Source organism: Drosophila willistoni, unplaced genomic scaffold (genome assembly GCF_018902025.1).
Source record: "Drosophila willistoni isolate 14030-0811.24 unplaced genomic scaffold, UCI_dwil_1.1 Seg209, whole genome shotgun sequence".
Taxonomy (NCBI): domain Eukaryota; kingdom Metazoa; phylum Arthropoda; class Insecta; order Diptera; family Drosophilidae; genus Drosophila; species Drosophila willistoni.
The window spans coordinates 73,010-98,941 of NW_025814176.1; the positions used below are offsets into that span (position 1 = coordinate 73,010).

At 33.3% G+C, this 25,932-nt stretch overlaps 3 long non-coding RNA genes across 4 annotated transcripts; all 3 read left to right on the forward strand.

Moving 5' to 3' along the window:
• Positions 1 to 16,349: 16,349 nt before the first annotated feature.
• Positions 16,350 to 17,726, forward strand: LOC124461109. Of its 2 annotated transcripts, XR_006954938.1 has the most exons (3): positions 16,350 to 16,728; positions 16,961 to 17,072; positions 17,141 to 17,726. It is a non-coding gene; the product is annotated as an uncharacterized LOC124461109 (long non-coding RNA). The 2 variants fall into 2 exon arrangements; XR_006954939.1 differs by lacking the exon at positions 16,350 to 16,728 and having other exon boundaries at positions 16,903 to 17,072.
• A 3,254-nt stretch (positions 17,727 to 20,980) lies between these two features.
• On the forward strand, positions 20,981 to 22,731 carry LOC124461115. The gene is made up of 3 exons (XR_006954943.1): positions 20,981 to 21,232; positions 21,463 to 21,574; positions 21,642 to 22,731. It is a non-coding gene; the product is annotated as an uncharacterized LOC124461115 (long non-coding RNA).
• A 1,631-nt stretch (positions 22,732 to 24,362) lies between these two features.
• LOC124461114 lies at positions 24,363 to 25,699 on the forward strand. Its single transcript, XR_006954942.1, has 2 exons — positions 24,363 to 25,050; positions 25,139 to 25,699. It is a non-coding gene; the product is annotated as an uncharacterized LOC124461114 (long non-coding RNA).
• The last annotated feature ends 233 nt before the right edge of the window (positions 25,700 to 25,932 follow it).

The window sequence follows — 25,932 nt, forward strand, 5'->3', positions numbered from 1 at the left end:
GAAAGGTTGTCAGCTTTTATCATTGTTAAGAACATTCTGATTATTAATTGAACTATTTGGTAATATCCTCCAGAGATCAAAAGACACCTGCCAGCAATAGCAACATTCTCAAATCATAGGCAAATATTTAAGCTTAATTTACCATTACTAGTTTTTCTTGTATTAATGGTAATCATCTTTTTATTCAAATTTATACACATGAGGAAGGAAACAATTTTTCTATGATACTCGACTTTCTAATTGTGAAGGCTTCTGTCGCCTAAAATATATATATATATGTATACCTACTCATATATTGATTTAGTTTACCATATTCACCTTAGCAACTATTTTCTTATCTTTCGTTTCCTGCCACAATTTGCATATTTGTTTATCTGCGTGTTTTTTTCAACTCTCCGGACATGTTTTCCCTGCCTCCACCTCTCTCTCTCTCTCTCTCTCTTTCAAACACTCTCCTCTATCTGTCTTTGTCCGTTATTCTGCACATCTATGGCAAGTTAGGAGCTTTTCCAAGTTGGTTTGCTCTGTTTAATGAACTGTACATGTAGAAATTATATTTTGCCAAACAAGCAAGCGAACAGAGATACATCTACACGTTCACATTCACATATCTCTGAATACACACACAGTCAAACACACATGTACCTAATAGGTACTACCTATACATATTTTAATTTTTGCTTGAATGCATTACCAATGTGTGGGTGAGTGTGCGTGTGTGTGTGTGGGTATTGAGATTGCATGTACGAATGACAGGACACGGCAGGGAATGCTACAAGAAGGAAAAAAAACCATCGACCTCATGGATTTCCCAAAAATCAACTGAATAGAAATTTTTATTTACTCATTTTTAGTATTTTGAATTTTCTATTGCATTCTATCATTTTTTCTATTTTCATTGGGTGTCCTTACCCATCTCCTTTCTCATTTATTTAGTGTCTTTAGTGTATTTCGATTGGTTCATTTAACCCAGCCGCGCTACAATTGATTTGGATTTTAGTATATCGGTTTTATTATTGAAATTGATGAGTCCTGCCATTTGGTTGCGGTGAGTTGCCAGTTCCTTTTCTTTTCTTTTTCCTTGTTGCTAATGTAAAATTCACCTGCATTACACAGCTGGAGAGCAAAAAGAGAAGGATGAGAATGGTAAGAAGAGCAAAAAAAAAGGAGAGGATGCGAAACCAAACTGCCTCAACTTGATATGCTATTAGCTGCCTTGCTCTTACCTCAGGTCTTCGTTTGCATTCGCCACGAAGATGAAATAACACCACTTCCGTTCAGGCACTAATGCGCATTGATTTTCACATTTCCACTGGCGTCATTTTCCATTGTTATACTACACTTTCCTACCTATTGTTGTTGTTGTTGTTGTTCTTGTTATTTAGCAAACATTTTGCCGTTCATCTAATAGCTACGGATGTGGTTAAAAGCATTTGCCCGAACCTTCCCTTTTTCATAGACCATTAAATTTGCATTTGCTGCTGACTGGCGCGATTGGCAGACAGGCAAGTAAGCAGCCATTTAAATGTGCAGACGGGCAGGTGAAATACGAAACCAAGAACAAGAATGTTAAGTTCAATGATGAAGAACTGAAGAAGACAAGCGTTTCCCAACTAAATATTTAAGTAGGCAACGTGTTTCTACTAAACAGCAAACTGATCACATTCTATTTCATTTCAAATTTGAAGTCTGAGCGAACGGAGCAAAAAAAAAAAAACATGTCGAAACAAATTCCTTCTTTTTTTACCACTAAAACAAAAGAAAATCGCACATCCAGCCAAAGGGAATCGCAACATGAGATAAGTAGTTGCACGACTTTATCTACTTCACTATCAATTGACGAAGAACAAAATCTAAGGCGCAAAGTGGAGAAAATTGTTAGACAAATGCCTAAATATGATTCGCATGACATGGACGTTGATGGCATTATGACTTTGATTATGCCAAAAGTTTTAAATGAGCTGAAGCACTATGACAAACTAAATTGGAAAATCAATAGAATTTTAAGAAAATTAAAATCCCAAATGGATCATACGACTGTCATTGATCAAGATGTAGCTGTTATATATTACGATTTATACAAAATCTTTAACAAACTGGAGAAAATACAAGGTATAAAAAAAAATATACCAGAGCCGGTTGCAGAAACTCAAAAACCAGCAAAAATGTCTCAAGAAACGAAGGTGAAACAAATTGCTTGTCCATTAAAATCGTCAATGCAGTCTCTAGAATTAAAGAAGGAAACAATCCCTTACTTAATTAAGTCGTCGAAGCAGTCCCTAGGTTCAAAGAAAGAACAAGTTCCTTATCTAATAAAATCTTCAAAGAAGTCGTCTCTACAATCGATAAAGGAAACAGTTGAGTCGTCGAAGCAGCCTCTAGAATCAAAGAAAGAACTAGTTCCTTACTCAATTAAATCATCGAAGAAGTCGTCTCCACAATCGAAAAAGGAAACAATTCAACCGTCAAAGAAGTCACTACAAATCAAATCCAGAGTCTTACATTTAAGTGCGACAATTGAAAGCGATACGGATATAACTGCGCAGAAATCTCATTCGAATTCCACCAAAAAGCCGATCGAAGCTCAACAGATGATATATCCATATTGCAAGAAAAAGTCACTTACATGCTTCCAAGAGGAAATGACTATCTCTTCTGATCCTTCCCCTGCGGCCATAGCACGTGCCGAAAGAAACTGTTTTATATTGAATATGTTAGCAACGCGAAAATCAGACTTCACACTTAATTTAAATCGTGGAAAGATATATTACTAAACTCTTATGAATCTATCAAATCAGAAGTTTATATGTATTGAGTTGAAAAATAGTTTTAATCAAAATATCCAGAAATGAACAAAATGAAGTCATTTAGTATTATAAATTTTAAATCTATTTATGACAATAAAAATGTAAATTAACCAGAAAATATATAAATCTCTTGAAGGGCATCCAAAAAAGTTAACTTAAAAGTATAGCTAAAATATTAATTCTAAAAAAAAGGCAGTTTATCTTATGCCTTTTGTTCTTGTCTATATATAAATTTTGAGTAGTGTCTGTAGCCCTAAGAAGGCGTTTTAGTGAGTATTATTTTGAGCGAAAAAAATAAAAATCATTTTAATTCATTTTTTATATTTTTTTTTTCAAAAACGATTTTTATAAATAATATGCATACAATTACTTAAAATTAATGATCTTGACAAAAATACGAAAAAAATTTCAATGTAATTATCACATACAGTGGCGGCAATTTATTTGAGTACATTTTTTTTTGACCTTAAATTCTGATTTCATTCGATTGTTACTTAATGTTGGTGAAAAGTTTTGATATGTTAATTTATAACGTTCAATTGGTTATTCTATTGAGATGATGTTCTGTAAATTTCGTGGGCATATCTCCAATGGTTTTTTTGTTAAATGGGTTTTGATAAAAAGCCCCCAAATTCGGACCCGGCAAAAAAAAAAAGACACATTTTCAAAATTTGTAAATTTGATCGTACACCTTTGGACTCAAAGAAAAAGTTTTAGATCTAGTAAAACTAAAATAAACTGCATACCACAAATTTTCAATTTGGCCCCAGGGTCCATTTTGGAGCCATTTGAAAAATTCAATTTTGTATGGAATTTTTTGGTCTCTCTGCTTGACGTCACTTTACGCCACTAACACACACTAAAGTATGACAACACTTGAACTATGAAAGATAGTGAATTAAATTTCCTGTCGAATAAGATATTGCTTATCAAAATCGGATTAAAAATAGATAGACTTCGTTGCCTTACAAAAAAGGTGTTTTTTCTTAAAGAGGTGTTTTCAACAGCCCAACTATTTCCATCTCTTTCTTTTGATGCAAAAGGCCGCTAAGTAGGTAAAAGGGTTCATGAGACAGGTACTCCCACATTCGCCAACAGGCAAGTATGTATGCGTCTTATCTGTAGACCCAAGAGATCAAGTTAGGCGAATCCTTTATTGAGAGTGCCAAAAAGACATTTTTTTGAGTAGGACGAAATTTATTATATATATTTGTGTTTATACATACATATGTCACTCTATCTGTCTTGTTCACTAATTAGATCTAAGGGGTTTATATCTTTTTAAACCTCAATGAGCTTGCACAATAATGATGCTGAAACTATGTAAAACTGATTAAAATTGATTTCATTTGATTTAGAGTCATAAATTGTATATTTTGTTCTCATTATTATTGTACTGCAACTGTAGTAAATAACCGCAGGCAGCGATAAACAAAAAAAAAAAAAAGATTAGTTAATTAAAATGCACAATTGATGGAAATATGTGAGTTGATTAAAGTTGATTATAACCAATTGAAGAGCAAATTGCTTTAAAGATTTGGTTAATTGACAGAAAATCAACAATTATTTTGGGACCTTTGAAAATGGATTTCCCAATAATTATTTGTCAATCAAAATGAAAAAGGGCTAAGTTGGTCTTTACGGCCATGTTATTTTGTTTTTGATGTTGGAAAATTTTTATTCAAAAGGTACTAGTTTCGATGTAATATAGATCAATTTTAGCATTATTGAGTGTTTGACTACAAACATATAATGAAGATATTAGCAATGCCTATAATTTTTTTTATAAAATTGGAAAGGTTGTCAGCTTTTATCATTGTTAAGAACATTCTGATTATTAATTGAACTATTTGGTAATATCCTCCAGAGATCAAAAGACACCTGCCAGCAATAGCAACATTCTCAAATCATAGGCAAATATTTAAGCTTAATTTACCATTACTAGTTTTTCTTGTATTAATGGTAATCATCTTTTTATTCAAATTTATACACATGAGGAAGGAAACAATTTGTCAGTCTCTACTCGACTTTCTAATTGTGAAGGCTTCTGTCGCCTAAAATATATATATATATGTATACCTTCTCATATATTGATTTAGTTTACCATATTCACCTTAGCAACTATTTTCTTATCTTTAGTTTCCTGCCACAATTTGCATATTTGTTTATCTGCGTGTTTTTTTCAACTCTCCGGACATGTTTTCCCTGCCTCCACCTCTCTCTCTCTCTCTCTCTCTCTTTCAAACACTCTCCTCTATCTGTCTTTGTCGGTTATTCTGCACATCTATGGCAAGTTAGGAGCTTTTCCAAGTTGGTTTGCTCTGTTTAATGAACTGTACATGTAGAAATTATATTTTGCCAAACAAGCAAGCGAACAGAGATACATCTACACGTTCACATTCACATATCTCTGAATACACACACAGTCAAACACACATGTACCTAATAGGTACTACCTATACATATTTTAATTTTTGCTTGAATGCATTACCAATGTGTGGGTGAGTGTGCGTGTGTGTGTGTTGTAGCGTGCGCTAGTTTAAACTTTCAAATTTTTAAACTTTACGTCTTTACGCGCCACTTTGCCAATAGCGATAAATCAATAAATAAAAATATTGGTATCGCTCGATCGATAAACGCATAATAGGGGGATAGCGATAAATAATCTATCGTTTTTCTGGAGGTGGCAACGCGCTTCATATTTTTTGCTAGGCTTCATTTTCATTTTTAATTCTGAGGAGAAAAGTGTGGAAAAAAAAAAAGCTGTAGTCCAAATCTTTGGTTATAAATCATAGCAGGTATGTAGGTTAACTAAAATTTTTACCTCGCCGCCATCTGCATCTTACTCTATATCCTAGATTGGAAACCTTACTTTTTCTGGCCAATATTCCTGATAGCTTTCGTTTGGGAAGATTATTTTTTGGAAAACCGGCGAGTTTTCAAATACCCATTTCTGGTGCCGGAGCACGTGCATCCGAATTTTCGGTTGTCGTTGTCTTCTGGAATTGGCATTCGGACTTTGAAAAGACACCGCCAACTAAACACAGGCAGTGCCACAACGTTTCTAAGCTAAGGCTTACGGTGCGGACAAAGTGTCTCATTTCCCGAAAGGTGTCCTAACCTTCGTTGAACCGGATTTTTGTATGGCAAGGTTTTAAAGGCAGTGGCCTACCTAACCTTCTGATGTTGCTGACCCAGACAAAGTTTGTCTTTTAGCCAAATTCTGGATACTGCTTGCTGTTGCCCTATTTAGCGCATTCTATGTGACCACCTCGAAAGCTCCTACAAATTTTTTTTTGAAATTAACCTCGTTTTGAACGGAATCTTTAAGTCCCGATATTTTCATTTCTGATCTTATTTTTAAATTTTAATTTCTAATCAAGTTAAACAAAAAGAAAAAGAAAAGAAAGAGAATGTAAATAAGTCAAATATTGAATCAATTAAAAATCTCGTTAAGGTTATATTAAATAATTCAAGTCGAGAGTAACGTAAACTAGAGTAAATGTAAAAGCCAAGTGAGTGAACGGAGTTTAATGGTGGTCATAAAGCGCGAAGGAGAAATCATCATATAAACACCCTCCCACAGTGCATCGATGGAAGGCCTTTCAGCGAATAAACTATGGGGTAAGTGCCTAGTGTATTAAGTAGTATCAATTCGGCGACTTTCAACCAAGTTTTTGCGAACTATGGAGAATGGTAGTCAATTGATACTCTGACTTGTTGATGTAATTTCTGTTTCAGCGTTTTGTGATCAACCAGATAGTTAAATTAAAAAAAAAAAATTGATTTCCGTAAATAATGTTTGACTTGAAGAGCAATCAAAAGCAATGAGTGAATTTGTGCGACTTGAAAATTTAACATAACTTTAAAGAATTTAAAACAAAAAAAAAAAAAGATAAAAAAAAACTTGAAAAAGATGAATAATTACAACAAAAAAAAATATTAACTGAATTCCTTTAATATTCCTTCTATATTTTTTTTATTCTATAATCTTCTACAATAATTAATAATGTATAACTAGTAAGCTCTCTTTTATACTGCTAGTTTTAGTCCCTCTTATTTAATAGTTTAATTAACTTTGAGTTCCATTGTTTTGCAAGTCTGCAAGTTCAGAATCTCAAAATGTTGAGTCATACCAGACCCGCTTTTTAAAATTAGTCTGTAAATATTTCTTTAAAATTTATTGTGTACAACAAGAAATGCTTCTATCTGAAATTATAATGAATTTGAATATGATTGCTTAAGCTTTATAATTAATTTTCCTAGTGACATGGGTACATGAGTTGATATCTATCAGTTTTTTTTGGGAATCTTTACAAATGCCAATAAAGATTCATGGTTGGGAGGGTATAGAACTGATAAGGTCCATCTACATCTTGACCTCAGTAACCGCTAGCTTGTGAACAAAAGGATACACCTTCATTTCTTTTGCCTTTTTTATTAACATGAATTCCTTGCGGTTTTCGTAAGTATTTTCTGCAGTCATTCTATTTTCATTTAAAGTTAGTTTCAGTAGAGATCCTAATAAAATTAAATTTTATAATTAAAGGTAGAGATTCAGCAAACAACCCCCCCACCCCGCAAGAGCTACGGAACCAGAGGATCTCGACCTGCTGCAATTCACCTACCGCCTTCTTGTGGTTATCGATAGCTTTATCGTCGCTGTGATCGGAGAACCGATTATATAAAATTCGTGGCGCGCAACGAGAAACCGAATAGGAAGGTTACAGTGTGGGTATTGAGATTGCATGTACGAATGACAGGACACGGCAGGGAATGCTACAAGAAGGAAAAAAAACCATCGACCTCATGGATTTCCCAAAAATCGACTGAATAGAAATTTTTATTTACTCATTTTTAGTATTTTCAATTTTCTATTGCATTCTATCATTTTTTCTATTTTCATTGGGTGTCCTTACCCATCTCCTTTCTCATTTATTTAGTGTCTTTAGTGTATTTCGATTGGTTCATTTAACCCAGCCGCGCTACAATTGATTTGGATTTTAGTATATCGGTTTTATTATTGAAATTGATGAGTCCTGCCATTTGGTTGCGGTGAGTTGCCAGTTCCTTTTCTTTTCTTTTTCCTTGTTGCTAATGTAAAATTCACCTGCATTACACAGCTGGAGAGCAAAAAGAGAAGGATGAGAATGGTAAGAAGAGCAAAAAAAAAGGAGAGGATGCGAAACCAAACTGCCTCAACTTGATATGCTATTAGCTGCCTTGCTCTTACCTCAGGTCTTCGTTTGCATTCGCCACGAAGATGAAATAACACCACTTCCGTTCAGGCACTAATGCGCATTGATTTTCACATTTCCACTGGCGTCATTTTCCATTGTTATACTACACTTTCCTACCTATTGTTGTTGTTGTTGTTGTTCTTGTTATTTAGCAAACATTTTGCCGTTCATCTAATAGCTACGGATGTGGTTAAAAGCATTTGCCCGAACCTTCCCTTTTTCATAGACCATTAAATTTGCATTTGCTGCTGACTGGCGCGATTGGCAGACAGGCAAGTAAGCAGCCATTTAAATGTGCAGACGGGCAGGTGAAATACGAAACCAAGAACAAGAATGTTAAGTTCAATGATGAAGAACTGAAGAAGACAAGCGTTTCCCAACTAAATATTTAAGTAGGCAACGTGTTTCTACTAAACAGCAAACTGATCACATTCTATTTTATTTCAAATTTGAAGTCTGAGCGAACGGAGCAAAAAAAAAAAAAACATGTCGAAACAAATTCCTTCTTTTTTACCACTAAAACAAAAGAAAATCGCACATCCAGCCAAAGGGAATCGCAACATGAGATAAGTAGTTGCACGACTTTATCTACTTCACTATCAATTGACGAAGAACAAAATCTAAGGCGCAAAGTGGAGAAAATTGTTAGACAAATGCCTAAATATGATTCGCATGACATGGACGTTGATGGCATTATGACTTTGATTATGCCAAAAGTTTTAAATGAGCTGAAGCACTATGACAAACTAAATTGGAAAATCAATAGAATTTTAAGAAAATTAAAATCCCAAATGGATCATACGACTGTCATTGATCAAGATGTAGCTGTTATATATTACGATTTATACAAAATCTTTAACAAACTGGAGAAAATACAAGGTATAAAAAAAAATATACCAGAGCCGGTTGCAGAAACTCAAAAACCAGCAAAAATGTCTCAAGAAACGAAGGTGAAACAAATTGCTTGTCCATTAAAATCGTCAATGCAGTCTCTAGAATTAAAGACGGAAATAATCCCTTACTTAATTAAGTCGTCGAAGCAGTCCCTAGGTTCAAAGAAAGAACAAGTTCCTTATCTAATAAAATCTTCAAAGAAGTCGTCTCTACAATCGAAAAAGGAAATAGTTGAGTCGTCGAAGCAGCCTCTAGAATCAAAGAAAGAACTAGTTCCTTACTCAATTAAATCATCGAAGAAGTCGTCTCCACAATCGAAAAAGGAAACAATTCAACCGTCAAAGAAGTCACTACAAATCAAATCCAGAGTCTTACATTTAAGTGCGACAATTGAAAGCGATACGGATATAACTGCGCAGAAATCTCATTCGAATTCCACCAAAAAGCCGATCGAAGCTCAACAGATGATATATCCATATTGCAAGAAAAAGTCACTTACATGCTTCCAAGAGGAAATGACTATCTCTTCTGATCCTTCCCCTGCGGCCATAGCACGTGCCGAAAGAAACTGTTTTATATTGAATATGTTAGCAACGCGAAAATCAGACTTCACACTTAATTTAAATCGTGGAAAGATATATTACTGAACTCTTATGAATCTATCAAATCAGAAGTTTATATGTATTGAGTTGAAAAATAGTTTTAATCAAAATATCCAGAAATGAACAAAATTAAGTCATTTAGTATTATAAATTTTAAATCTATTTATGACAATAAAAATGTAAATTAACCAGAAAATATATAAATCTCTTGAAGGGCATCCAAAAAGTTAACTTAAAAGTATAGCTAAAATATTAATTCTAAAAAAAAGGCAGTTTATCTTATGCCTTTTGTTCTTGTCTATATATAAATTTTGAGTAGTGTCTGTAGCCCTAAGAAGGCGTTTTAGTGAGTATTATTTTGAGCGAAAAAAATAAAAATCATTTTAATTCATTTTTTATATTTTTTTTTTCAAAAACGATTTTTATAAATAATATGCATACAATTACTTAAAATTAATGATCTTGACAAAAATACGAAAAAAATTTCAATGTAATTATCACATACAGTGGCGGCAATTTATTTGAGTACATTTTTTTTTTACCTTAAATTCTGATTTCATTCGATTGTTACTTAATGTTGGTGAAAAGTTTTGATATGTTAATTTATAACGTTCAATTGGTTATTCTATTGAGATGATGTTCTGTAAATTTCGTGGGCATATCTCCAATGGTTTTTTTGTTAAATGGGTTTTGATAAAAAGCCCCCAAATTCGGACCCGGCAAAAAAAAAAAGACACATTTTCAAAATTTGTAAATTTGATCGTACACCTTTGGACTCAAAGAAAAAGTTTTAGATCTAGTAAAACTAAAATAAACTGCATACCACAAATTTTCAATTTGGCCCCAGGGTTCATTTTGGAGCCATTTGAAAAATTCAATTTTGTATGGAATTTTTTGGTCTCTCTGCTTGACGTCACTTTACGCCACTAACACACACTAAAGTATGACAACACTTGAACTATGAAAGATAGTGAATTAAATTTCCTGTCGAATAAGATATTGCTCATCAAAATCGGATTAAAAATAGATAGACTTCGTTGCCTTACAAAAAAGGTGTTTTTTCTTAAAGAGGTGTTTTCAACAGCCCAACTATTTCCATCTCTTTCTTTTGATGCAAAAGGCCGCTAAGTAGGTAAAAGGGTTCATGAGACAGGTACTCCCACATTCGCCAACAGGCAAGTATGTATGCGTCTTATCTAGAAGATCCTTATAATTTTGTTAAGGCCTAATGTAGACCCAAGAGATCAAGTTAGGCGAATCCTTTATTGAGAGTGCCAAAAAGACATTTTTTTGAGTAGGACGAAATTTATTATATATATTTGTGTTTATACATACATATGTCACTCTATCTGTCTTGTTCACTAATTAGATCTAAGGGGTTTATATCTTTTTAAACCTCAATGAGCTTGCACAATAATGATGCTGAAACTATGTAAAACTGATTAAAATTGATTTCATTTGATTTAGAGTCATAAATTGTATATTTTGTTCTCATTATTATTGTACTGCAACTGTAGTAAATAACCGCAGGCAGCGATATACAAAAAAAAAAAGATTAGTTAATTAAAATGCACAATTGATGGAAATATGTGAGTTGATTAAAGTTGATTTTAACCAATTTAAGAGCAAATTGCTTTAAAGATTTGGTTAATTGACAGAAAATCAACAATTATTTTGGGACCTTTGAAAATGGATTTCCCAATAATTATTTGTCAATCAAAATGAAAAAGGGCTAAGTTGGTCTTTACGGCCATGTTATTTTGTTTTTGATGTTGGAAAATTTTTATTCAAAAGGTACTAGTTTCGATGTAATATAGATCAATTTTAGCATTATTGAGTGTTTGACTACAAACATATAATGAAGATATTAGCAATGCCTATAATTTTTTTTATAAAATTGGAAAGGTTGTCAGCTTTTATCATTGTTAAGAACATTCTGATTATTAATTGAACTATTTGGTAATATCCTCCAGAGATCAAAAGACACCTGCCAGCAATAGCAACATTCTCAAATCATAGGCAAATATTTAAGCTTAATTTACCATTACTAGTTTTTCTTGTATTAATGGTAATCATCTTTTTATTCAAATTTATACACATGAGGAAGGAAACAATTTGTCAGTCTCTACTCGACTTTCTAATTGTGAAGGCTTCTGTCGCCTAAAATATATATATATATGTATACCTACTCATATATTGATTTAGTTTACCATATTCACCTTAGCAACTATTTTCTTATCTTTCGTTTCCTGCCACAATTTGCATATTTGTTTATCTGCGTGTTTTTTTCAACTCTCCGGACATGTTTTCCCTGCCTCCACCTCTCTCTCTCTCTCTCTCTTTCAAACACTCTCCTCTATCTGTCTTTGTCCGTTATTCTGCACATCTATGGCAAGTTAGGAGCTTTTCCAAGTTGGTTTGCTCTGTTTAATGAACTGTACATGTAGAAATTATATTTTGCCAAACAAGCAAGCGAACAGAGATACATCTACACGTTCACATTCACATATCTCTGAATACACACACAGTCAAACACACATGTACCTAATAGGTACTACCTATACATATTTTAATTTTTGCTTGAATGCATTACCAATGTTTGGGTGAGTGTGCGTGTGTGTGTGTGGGTATTGAGATTGCATGTACGAATGACAGGACACGGCAGGGAATGCTACAAGAAGGAAAAAAAACCATCGACCTCATGGATTTCCCAAAAATTGATTGAATAGAAATTTTTATTTACTCATTTTTAGTATTTTGAATTTTCTATTGCATTCTATCATTTTTTCTATTTTCATTGGGTGTCCTTACCCATCTCCTTTCTCATTTATTTAGTGTCTTTAGTGTATTTCGATTGGTTCATTTAACCCAGCCGCGCTACAATTGATTTGGATTTTAGTATATCGGTTTTATTATTGAAATTGATGAGTCCTGCCATTTGGTTGCGGTGAGTTGCCAGTTCCTTTTCTTTTCTTTTTCCTTGTTGCTAATGTAAAATTCACCTGCATTACACAACTGGAGAGCAAAAGAGAAGGATGAGAATGGTAAGAAGAGCAAAAAAAAGGAGAGGATGCGAAACCAAACTGCCTCAACTTGATATGCTATTAGCTGCCTTGCTCTTACCTCAGGTCTTCGTTTGCATTCGCCACGAAGATGAAATAACACCACTTCCGTTCAGGCACTAATGCGCATTGATTTTCACATTTCCACTGGCGTCATTTTCCATTGTTATACTACACTTTCCTACCTATTGTTGTTGTTGTTGTTGTTGTTGTTGTTGTTCTTGTTATTTAGCAAACATTTTGCCGTTCATCTAATAGCTACGGATGTGGTTAAAAGCATTTGCCCGAACCTTCCCTTTTTCATAGACCATTAAATTTGCATTTGCTGCTGACTGGCGCGATTGGCAGACAGGCAAGTAAGCAGCCATTTAAATGTGCAGACGCTGCCCGTGAAATACGAAACCAAGAACAAGAATGTTAAGTTCAATGATGAAGAACTGAAGAAGACAAGCGTTTCCCAACTAAATATTTAAGTAGGCAACGTGTTTCTACTAAACAGCAAACTGATCACATTCTATTTCATTCCAAATTTGAAGTCTGAGCGAACGGAGCAAAAAAAAAAAAACATGTCGAAACAAATTCCTTCTTTTTTTACCACTAAAACAAAAGAAAATCGCACATCCAGCCAAAGGGAATCGCAACATGAGATAAGTAGTTGCACGACTTTATCTACTTCACTATCAATTGACGAAGAACAAAATCTAAGGCGCAAAGTGGAGAAAATTGTTAGACAAATGCCTAAATCTCATTCGCATGACATGGACGTTGATGGCATTATGACTTTGATTATGCCAAAAGTTTTAAATGAGCTGAAGCACTATGACAAACTAAATTGGAAAATCAATAGAATTTTAAGAAAATTAAAATCCCAAATGGATCATACGACTGTCATTGATCAAGATATAGCTGTTATATATTACGATTTATACAAAATCTTTAACAAACTGGAGAAAATACAAGGTATAAAAAAAAATATACCAGAGCCGGTTGCAGAAACTCAAAAACCAGCAAAAATGTCTCAAGAAACGAAGGTGAAACAAATTGCTTGTCCATTAAAATCGTCAATGCAGTCTCTAGAATTAAAGACGGAAATAATCCCTTGCTTAATTAAGTCGTCGAAGCGCAGTGCCTAGGTTCAAAGAAAGAACAAGTTCCTTATCTAATAAAATCATCAAAGAAGTCGTCTCTACAATCGAAAAAGGAAATAGTTGAGTCGTCGAAGCAGCCTCTAGAATCAAAGAAGAACTAGTTCCTTACTCAATTAAATCATCGAAGAAGTCGTCTCCACAATCGAAAAAGGAAACAATTCAACCGTCAAAGAAGTCACTACAAATCAAATCCAGAGTCTTACATTTAAGTGCGACAATTGAAAGCGATACGGATATAACTGCGCAGAAATCTCATTCGAATTCCACCAAAAAGCCGATCGAAGCTCAACAGATGATATATCCATATTGCAAGAAAAAGTCACTTACATGCTTCCAAGAGGAAATGACTATCTCTTCTGATCCTTCCCCTGCGGCCATAGCACGTGCCGAAAGAAACTGTTTTATATTGAATATGTTAGCAACGCGAAAATCAGACTTCACACTTAATTTAAATCGTGGAAAGATATATTACTAAACTCTTATGAATCTATCAAATCAGAAGTTTATATGTATTGAGTTGAAAAATAGTTTTAATCAAAATATCCAGAAATGAACAAAATTAAGTCATTTAGTATTATAAATTTTAAATCTATTTATGACAATAAAAATGTAAATTAACCAGAAAATATATAAATCTCTTGAAGGGCATCCAAAAAAGTTAACTTAAAAGTATAGCTAAAATATTAATTCTAAAAAAAAGGCAGTTTATCTTATGCCTTTTGTTCTTGTCTATATATAAATTTGAGTAGTGTCTGTAGTCCTAAGAAGACGTTTTAGTGAGTATTATTTTGAGCGAAAAAAATAAAAATCATTTTAACCATTATTTTTTATTTTTATATTTTTTTTTCAAAAACGATTTTTATAAATAATATGCATACAATTACTTAAAATTAATGATCTTGACAAAATACGAAAAAAATTTCAATGTAATTATCACATACAGTGGCGGCAATTTATTTGAGTACATTTTTTTTTGACCTTAAATTCTGATTTCATTCGATTGTTACTTAATGTTGGTGAAAAGTTTTGATATGTTAATTTATAACGTTCAATTGGTTATTCTATTGAGATGATGTTCTGTAAATTTCGTGGGCATATCTCTAATGGTTTTTTTGTTAAATGGGTTTTGATAAAAAGCCCCCAAATTCGGACCCGGCAAAAAAAAAAACACATTTTCAAAATTTGTAAATTTGATCGTACACCTTTGGACTCAAAGAAAAAGTTTTAGATCTAGTAAAACTAAAATAAACTGCATACCACAAATTTTCAATTTGGCCCCAGGGTCCATTTTGGAGCCATTTGAAAAATTCAATTTTGTATGGAATTTTTTGGTCTCTCTGCTTGACGTCACTTTACGCCACTAACACACACTAAAGTATGACAACACTTGAACTATGAAAGATAGTGAATTAAATTTCCTGTCGAATAAGATATTGCTCATCAAAATCGGATTAAAAATAGATAGACTTCGTTGCCTTACAAAAAAGGTGTTTTTTCTTAAAGAGGTGTTTTCAACAGCCCAACTATTTCCATCTCTTTCTTTTGATGCAAAAGGCCGCTAAGTAGGTAAAAGGGTTCATGAGACAGGTACTCCCACATTCGCCAACAGGCAAGTATGTATGCGGTAATCCTTAATGCGGTATATCTTATCTAGAAGATCCTTATAATTTTGTTAAGGCCTAATGTAGACCCAAGAGATCAAGTTAGGCGAATCCTTTATTGAGAGTGCCAAAAAGACATTTTTTGAGTAGGACGAAATTTATTATATATATTTGTGTTTATACATACATATGTCACTCTATCTGTCTTGTTCACTAATTAGATCTAAGGGTTTATATCTTTTTAAGCCTCAATGAGCTTGCACAATAATGATGCTGAAACTATGTAAAACTGATTAAAATTGATTTCATTTGATTTAGAGTCATAAATTGCATATTTTGTTCTCATTATTATTGTACTGCAACTGTAGTAAATAACCGCAGGCAGCGATATACAAAAAAAAAAAGATTAGTTAATTAAAATGCACAATTGATGGAAATATGTGAGTTGATTAAAGTTGATTATAACCAATTTAAGAGCAAATTGCTTTAAAGATTTGGTTAATTGACAGAAAACCAACAATTATTTTGGGACCTTTGAAAATGGATTTCCCAATAATTATTTGTCAATCAAAATGAAAAAGGGCTAAGTTGGTCTTTACGGCCATGTTATTTTGTTTTTGATATAATGAAGATATTAGCAATGCCTATAATTTTTTTTATAAAATTGGAAAGGTTGTCAGCTTTTATCATTGTTAAGAACATTCTGATTATTAATTGAACTATTTGGTAATATCCTCTAGAAACTTGCAGAGATCAAATGACACCTGCCAGCAATAGCAACATTCTCAAATCATAGGCAAATATTTAAGCTTAATTTACCATTACTAGTTTTTCTTGTATTAATGGTAATCATCTTTTTATTCAAATTTATACACATGAGGAAGGAAACAATTTGTCAGTCTCTACTCGACTTTCTAATTGTGAAGGCTTCTGTCGCCTAAAATATATATATATATGTATACCTACTCATATATTGATTTAGTTTACCATATTCACCTTAGCAACTATTTTCTTATCTTTCGTTTCCTGCCACAATTTGCATATTTGTTTATCTGCGTGTTTTTTTCAACTCTCCGGACATGTTTTCCCTGCCTCCACCTCTCTCTCTCTCTTTCAAACACTCTCCTCTATCTGTCTTTGTCCGTTATTCTGCACATCTATGGCAAGTTAGGAGCTTTTCCAAGTTGGTTTGCTCTGTTTAATGAACTGTACATGTAGAAATTATATTTTGCCAAACAAGCAAGCGAACAGAGATACATCTACACGTTCACATTCACATATCTCTGAATACACACACAGTCAAACACACATGTACCTAATAGGTACTACCTATACATATTTTAATTTTTGCTTGAATGCATTACCAATGTGTGGGTGAGTGTGCGTGTGTGTGTGTGGGTATTGAGATTGCATGTACGAATGACAGGACACGGCAGGGAATGCTACAAGAAGGAAAAAAAACCATCGACCTCATGGATTTCCCAAAAATCGACTGAATAGAAATTTTTATTTACTCATTTTTAGTATTTTGAATTTTCTATTGCATTCTATCATTTTTTCTATTTTCATTGGGTGTCCTTACCCATCTCCTTTCTCATTTATTTAGTGTCTTTAGTGTATTTCGATTGGTTCATTTAACCCAGCCGCGCTACAATTGATTTGGATTTTAGTATATCAATTTTATTATTGAAATTGATGAGTCCTGCCATTTGGTTGCGGTGAGTTGCCAGTTCCTTTTCTTTTCTTTTTCCTTGTTGCTAATGTGAAATTCACCTGCATTACACAGCTGGAGAGCAAAAAGAGAAGGATGAGAATGGTAAGAAGAGCAAAAAAAAAGGAGAGGATGCGAAACCAAACTGCCTCAACTTGATATGCTATTAGCTGCCTTGCTCTTACTTCAGGTCTTCGTTTGCATTCGCCACGAAGATGAAATAACACCACTTCCGTTCAGGCACTAATGCGCATTGATTTTCACATTTCCACTGGCGTCATTTTCCATTGTTATATTACACTTTCCTACCTATTGTTGTTGTTGTTGTTGTTCTTGTTATTTAGCAAACATTTTGCCGTTCATCTAATAGCTACGGATGTGGTTAAAAGCATTTGCCCGAACCTTCCCTTTTTCATAGACCATTAAATTTGCATTTGCTGCTGACTGGCGCGATTGGCAGACAGGCAAGTAAGCAGCCATTCAAATGTGCAGACGGGCAGGTGAAATACGAAACCAAGAACAAGAATGTTAAGTTCAATGATGAAGAACTGAAGAAGACAAGCGTTTCCCAACTAAATATTTAAGTAGGCAACGTGTTTCTACTAAACAGCAAACTGATCACATTCTATTTCATTCCAAATTTGAAGTCTGAGCGAACGGACAAAATCTAAGGCGCAAAGTGGAGAAAATTGTTAGACAAATGCCTAAATCTGATTCGCATAACATGGACGTTGATGGCATTATGACTTTGATTATGCCAAAAGTTTTAAATGAGCTGAAGCACTATGACAAACTAAATTGGAAAATCAATAGAATTTTAAGAAAATTAAAATCCCAAATGGATCATACGACTGTCATTGATCAAGATATAGCTGTTATATATTACGATTTATACAAAATCTTTAACAAACTGGAGAAAATACAAGGTATAAAAAAAAATATACCAGAGCCGGTTGCAGAAACTCAAAAACCAGCAAAATGTCTCAAGAAACGAAGGTGAAACAAATTGCTTGTCCATTAAAATCGTCAATGCAGTCTCTAGAATTAAAGACGGAAATAATCCCTTGCTTAATTAAGTCGTCGAAGCAGTGCCTAGGTTCAAAGAAAGAACAAGTTCCTTATCTAATAAAATCATCAAAGAAGTCGTCTCTACAATCGAAAAAGGAAATAGTTGAGTCGTCGAAGCAGCCTCTAGAATCAAAGAAAGAACTAGTTCCTTACTCAATTAAATCATCGAAGAAGTCGTCTCCACAATCGAAAAAGGAAACAATTCAACCGTCAAAGAAGTCACTACAAATCAAATCCAGAGTCTTACATTTAAGTGCGACAATTGAAAGCGATACGGATATAACTGCGCAGAAATCTCATTCGAATTCCACCAAAAAGCCGATCGAAGCTCAACAGATGATATATCCATATTGCAAGAAAAAGTCACTTACATGCTTCCAAGAGGAAATGACTATCTCTTCTGATCCTTCCCCTGCGGCCATAGCACGTGCCGAAAGAAACTGTTTTATATTGAATATGTTAGCAACGCGAAAATCAGACTTCACACTTAATTTAAATCGTGGAAAGATATATTACTAAACTCTTATGAATCTATCAAATCAGAAGTTTATATGTATTGAGTTGAAAAATAGTTTTAATCAAAATATCCAGAAATGAACAAAATTAAGTCATTTAGTATTATAAATTTTAGATCTATTTATGACAATAAAAATGTAAATTAACCAGAAAATATATAAATCTCTTGAAGGGCATCCAAAAAAGTTAACTTAAAAGTATAGCTAAAATATTAATTCTAAAAAAAAGGCAGTTTATCTTATGCCTTTTGTTCTTGTCTATATATAAATTTTGAGTAGTGTCTGTAGCCCTAAGAAGGCGTTTTAGTGAGTATTATTTTGAGCGAAAAAAAAAAAAAATCATTTTAACCATTATTTTTTATTTTTATATTTTTTTTTTCAAAAACGATTTTTATAAATAATATGCATACAATTACTTAAAATTAATGATCTTGACAAAAATACGAAAAAAATTTCAATGTAATTATCACATACAGTGGCGGCAATTTATTTGAGTACATTTTTTTTGACCTTAAATTCTGATTTCATTCGATTGTTACTTAATGTTGGTGAAAAGTTTTGATATGTTAATTTATAACGTTCAATTGGTTATTCTATTGAGATGATGTTCTGTAAATTTCGTGGGCATATCTCCAATGGTTTTTTTAAATGGGTTTTGATAAAAAGCCCCCAAATTCGGACCCGGCAAAAAAAAAAGACACATTTTCAAAATTTGTAAATTTGATCGTACACCTTTGGACTCAAAGAAAAAGTTTTAGATCTAGTAAAACTAAGATAAACTGCATACCACAAATTTTCAATTTGGCCCAGGGTCCATTTTGGAGCCATTTGAAAAATTCAATTTTGTATGGAATTTTTTGGTCTCTCTGCTTGACGTCACTTTACGCCACTAACACACACTAAAGTATGACAACACTTGAACTATGAAAGATAGTGAATTAAATTTCCTGTCGAATAAGATATTGCTCATCAAAATCGGATTAAAATAGATAGACTTCGTTGCCTTACAAAAAAGGTGTTTTTTCTTAAAGAGGTGTTTTCAACAGCCCAACTATTTCCATCTCTTTCTTTTGATGCAAAAGGCCGCAAAGTAGGTAAAAGGGTTCATGAGACAGGTACTCCCACATTCGCCAACAGGCAAGTATGTATGCGGTAATCCTTAATGCGGTATATCTTATCTAGAAGATCCTTATAATTTTGTTAAGGCCTAATGTAGACCCAAGAGATCAAGTTAGGCGAATCCTTTATTGAGAGTGCCAAAAAGACATTTTTTTGAGTAGGACGAAATTTATTATATATATTTGTGTTTATACATACATATGTCACTCTATCTGTCTTGTTCACTAATTAGATCTAAGGGGTTTATATCTTTTTAAACCTCAATGAGCTTGCACAATAATGATGCTGAAACTATGTAAAACTGATTAAAATTGATTTCATTTGATTTAGAGTCATAAATTGTATATTTTGTTCTCATTATTATTGTACTGCAACTGTAGTAAATAACCGCAGGCAGCGATATACAAAAAAAAAAAGATTAGTTAATTAAAATGCACAATTGATGGAAATATGTGAGTTGATTAAAGTTGATTATAACCAATTTAAGAGCAGATCTGGTTAATTGACAGAAAATCAACAATTAATTTGCGACCTTTGAAAATGGATTTCCCAATAATTATTTGTCAATCAAAATGAAAAAGGGCTAAGTTGGTCTTTACGGCCATGTTATTTTGTTTTTGATGTTGGAAAATTTTTATTCAAAAGGTACTAGTTTCGATGTAATATAGATCAATTTTAGCATTATTGAGTGTTTGACTACAAACATATAATGAAGATATTAGCAATGCCTATAATTTTTTTATAAAATTGGAAAGGTTGTCAGCTTTTATCATTGTTAAGAACATTCTGATTATTAATTGAACTATTTGGTAATATCCTCTAGAAACTTGCAGAGATCAAAAGACACCTGCCAGCAATAGCAACATTCTTAAATCATAGGCAAATATTTAAGCTTAATTTACCATTACTAGTTTTTCTTGTATTAATGGTAATCATCTTTTTATTCAAATTTATACACATGAGGAAGGAAACAATTTGTCAGTCTCTACTCGACTTTCTAATTGTGAAGGCTTCTGTCGCCTAAAATATATATATATATGTATACCTACTCATATATTGATTTAGTTTACCATATTCACCTTAGCAACTATTTTCTTATCTTTCGTTTCCTGCCACAATTTGCATATTTGTTTATCTGCGTGTTTTTTTCAACTCTCCGGACATGTTTTCCCTGCCTCCACCTCTCTCTCTCTCTCTCTCTCTTTCAAACACTCTCCTCTATCTGTCTTTGTCCGTTATTCTGCACATCTATGGCAAGTTAGGAGCTTTTCCAAGTTGGTTTGCTCTGTTTAATGAACTGTACATGTAGAAATTATATTTTGCCAAACAAGCAAGCGAACAGAGATACATCTACACGTTCACATTCACATATCTCTGAATACACACACAGTCAAACACACATGTACCTAATAGGTACTACCTATACATATTTTAATTTTTGCTTGAATGCATTACCAATGTGTGGGTGAGTGTGCGTGTGTGTGTGGGTATTGAGATTGCATGTACGAATGACAGGACACGGCAGGGAATGCTACAAGAAGGAAAAAAAAACATCGACCTCATGGATTTCCCAAAAATCGATTGAATAGAAATTTTTATTTACTCATTTTTAGTATTTTGAATTTTCTATTGCATTCTATCATTTTTTCTATTTTCATTGGGTGTCCTTACCCATCTCCTTTCTCATTTATTTAGTGTCTTTAGTGTATTTCGATTGGTTCATTTAACCCAGCCGCGCTACAATTGATTTGGATTTTAGTATATCGGTTTTATTATTGAAATTGATGAGTCCTGCCATTTGGTTGCGGTGAGTTGCCAGTTCCTTTTCTTTTCTTTTCCTTGTTGCTAATGTAAAATTCACCTGCATTACACAGCTGGAGAGCAGAAAGAGAAGGATGAGAATGGTAAGAAGAGCAAAAAAAAAGGAGAGGATGCGAAACCAAACTGCCTCAACTTGATATGCTATTAGCTGCCTTGCTCTTACCTCAGGTCTTCGTTTGCATTCGCCACGAAGATGAAATAACACCACTTCCGTTCAGGCACTAATGCGCATTGATTTTCACATTTCCACTGGCGTCATTTTCCATTGTTATACTACACTTTCCTACCTATTGTTGTTGTTGTTGTTGTTCTTGTTATTTAGCAAACATTTTGCCGTTCATCTAATAGCTACGGATGTGGTTAAAAGCATTTGCCCGAACCTTCCCTTTTTCATAGACCATTAAATTTGCATTTGCTGCTGACTGGCGCGATTGGCAGACAGGCAAGTAAGCAGCCATTTAAATGTGCAGACGCTGCCCGTGAAATACGAAACCAAGAACAAGAATGTTAAGTTCAATGATGAAGAACTGAAGAAGACAAGCGTTTCCCAACTAAATATTTAAGTAGGCAACGTGTTTCTACTAAACAGCAAACTGATCACATTCTATTTCATTCCAAATTTGAAGTCTGAGCGAACGGAGCAAAAAAAAAAAAACATGTCGAAACAAATTCCTTCTTTTTTTACCACTAAAACAAAAGAAAATCGCACATCCAGCCAAAGGGAATCGCAACATGAGATAAGTAGTTGCACGACTTTATCTACTTCACTATCAATTGACGAAGAACAAAATCTAAGGCGCAAAGTGGAGAAAATTGTTAGAGAAATGCCTAAATCTGATTCGCATGACATGGACGTTGATGGCATTATGACTTTGATTATGCCAAAAGTTTTAAATGAGCTGAAGCACTATGACAAACTAAATTGGAAAATCAATAGAATTTTAAGAAAATTAAAATCCCAAATGGATCATACGACTGTCATTGATCAAGATATAGCTGTTATATATTACGATTTATACAAAATCTTTAACAAACTGGAGAAAATACAAGGTATAAAAAAAATATACCAGAGCCGGTTGCAGAAACTCAAAAACCAGCAAAAATGTCTCAAGAAACGAAGGTGAAACAAATTGCTTGCCCATTAATATCGTCAAAGCAGTCTCTAGAATTAAAGAAGGAAACAATCCCTTACTTAATTAAGTCGTCGAAGCAGTGCCTAGGTTCAAAGAAAGAACAAGTTCCTTATCTAATAAAATCTTCAAAGAAGTCGTCTCTACAATCGAAAAAGGAAATAGTTGAGTCGTCGAAGCAGCCTCTAGAATCAAAGAAAGAACTAGTTCCTTACTCAATTAAATCATCGAAGAAGTCGTCTCCACAATCGAAAAAGGAAACAATTCAACCGTCAAAGAAGTCACTACAAATCAAATCCAGAGTCTTACATTTAAGTGCGACAATTGAAAGCGATACGGATATAACTGCGCACAAATCTCATTCGAATTCCACCAAAAAGCCGATCGAAGCTCAACAGATGATATATCCATATTGCAAGAAAAAGTCACTTACATGCTTCCAAGAGGAAATGACTATCTCTTCTGATCCTTCCCCTGCGGCCATAGCACGTGCCGAAAGAAACTGTTTTATATTGAATATGTTAGCAACGCGAAAATCAGACTTCACACTTAATTTAAATCGTGGAAAGATATATTACTAAACTCTTATGAATCTATCAAATCAGAAGTTTATATGTATTAAGTTAAAAAATAGTTTTAATCAAAATATCCAGAAATGAACAAAATTAAGTCATTTAGTATTATAAATTTTAAATCTATTTATGACAATAAAAATGTAAATTAACCAGAAAATATATCGCCCTCTTGAAGGGCATCAAAAAAAGCTAACTTAAAAATATAACTAAAATATTAATTCTAATAAAAAGGCAGTTTATCTTATGCCTTTTGTTCTTGTCTATATATAAATTTTGAGTAGTGTCTGTAGCCCTAAGAAGGCGTTTTAGTGAGTACTATTTTGAGCGAAAAAAATAAAAATCATTTTAACCATTATTTTTTATTTTTATATTTTTTTTTTCAAAAACGATTTTTATATATAATATGCATAAAATTACTTAAAATTAATGATCTTGAAAAAAATACGAAAAAAATTTAAATGTAATTATCACATACGTTTATTTAAACTTTTTTGTTGTAGTACACTGATGAACAATTCAAAGCGTCAGAATGACCGGAACATGGTTCTCATAATAGCTTATTACTTATATTAAATTGAGAAAACTGCAATCTATAACGTGTTTATTTTAATACAAAAAAAGGGAGCGACTAATACAAATAAAAAAGCGATTATTCTATATATTATGCCTATCGCTTAAATGTAATTTTATCATTATTGTTTTCCCTTTAAAATTAAAAGCAGATTTTAGATGCGACTTTACTATAATATACATACTTCAAACAAGTTTTACCTAATTTTGTAGATCAAGTTTGCTTTTAAACATATTGCAGTGAATTTATGAAGTAGAGAGTGATATGTACGTACATAATTTTTATTCGATTCTTAGTTATAGTGTTATACACAACGTTGAAATTTGTACAATTTTCGAAGAAAAAATAAATTCATTTTATTTTTGGTAACAGTATACTTTTTCAAAACTAAACTAAAATGGCCGAACAGTCGACAATTCGAAACTCTTGAACGAGCCAGAATCCAAAGAAGCTGAAGTCAAGAAAGCTGAAGACGACAAAGCTGAAGACGACAAGCTGAAGACGACAAAGCTGAAGACGACAAAGCTGAAGACGACAAAGCTGAAGACGACAAAACTGAAGACGACAAAGCGGAAGACGACAAAGCTGAAGTCGAAAAGGTGGAACCAACTACAGAGCCTGACTGTGTACCTCTAAGGCAGAAGGGATGAAATCGCTACCTTCATCTGCAAATGCAGTGGGGTCAGGTTCCTTGGCTGGCAATTTGGAGACGCGAATGCAAAATGTCCTGCAGAGACTGCAAGCATTTTCCGGTCCACATAGCAAAGAAATCGATGACATCATTGAGATTCTATTGCCAAATATGCTCTCCAATTTGAAGGCATACAATGCAATTTATGAGGTGCGTAAAATGGATGCAACCATGAAATCGACCCCAACAGGTTGTGTATTTCCATGAAGTTGAAAAGGTATTAAAAATGAAGTCAGAAAAGTTGGAAAAGAAGGACGAAATCAAAGCAAGATGGTACTGAGAATTAATAAATTCAATTATATAGTAAGAGAAGTTGGTTTACTATGTCCTTTATATATATTTGACATTCAAAATTGTACAAAATTAACACTTCATATTTTAAACAAAATATGTAAAGTTATTAAAAAGTGTATTAGTGGACCAACCAGAAAAGAACCTTTTTAACAATACTTCATAATGGGGTATCGCTTCAAAATGCCAAGTTTTGCGAACTCAGTAAGTTAAAGAAATCATCCTCGTTAAAGATAAGCTCAATTTTCTAAGAACACTTTACAACTCCTTCACCACCCACCAAACATTCCAGATCTTCGCCCTCATTCTTCAAACCAGTCACATAAATCGAAGCATTCATTGTCACCAACTGGGCCTAGATGGGCTGAATAAAGTGAAGGAGTGTGTGTGGCTGGTTGGGGCTGCACATGAATCATTCATGAAACGTTTTGGCACAAATGCAAGTCGGGCAAATCCTTACAACAAACAAAAATCCCTCCCGTTAAAATACACACAGGCATGGCACACAATGCGCCAACTAAACAATGTAAAATGTTAAATAATTATTTAAAACAGTTGGAAAAACTCCTGTTCTGGGCTTGGCAACGGTGTGTCAAAATGACAAAAAATGTTTACTGTTTACTTTTTGGCAAATTTATGGTCTAATGCAGCTGGCACTGGCAAAAAAAAAATTCCATTCCTGCTCAACCCTCAACACGCTGTTTGATAGGAAATACGACAAGAAAAAATATGTTTACAATAGTGGAAAATATTTGCTGGTTCGACAAAAATATAATATACAAATATTCATATATTGATTAGAGAGAGCTACGAGAGCTAAGAGAATTAAAAGTTTTCAATTTATCTAAACTCATTTGTGTTAGTAAACATGTTTTTATACAGATTGTAAATATAGGATCAATATCGAAACGATATTCATAATCAGATTGGAAGACTGACCTCAAGCCGGCTAAAATGCACTTCCAGGTAGAAGTGAACGAATTTAAGGAAATTAACGAAGATCTTTAATAGAAATTGATAAAGGAATTTTAGTCATTTCGACTATGTTGACATTAAAGAGTTAAATTAAAGTATAATGAATTGAAT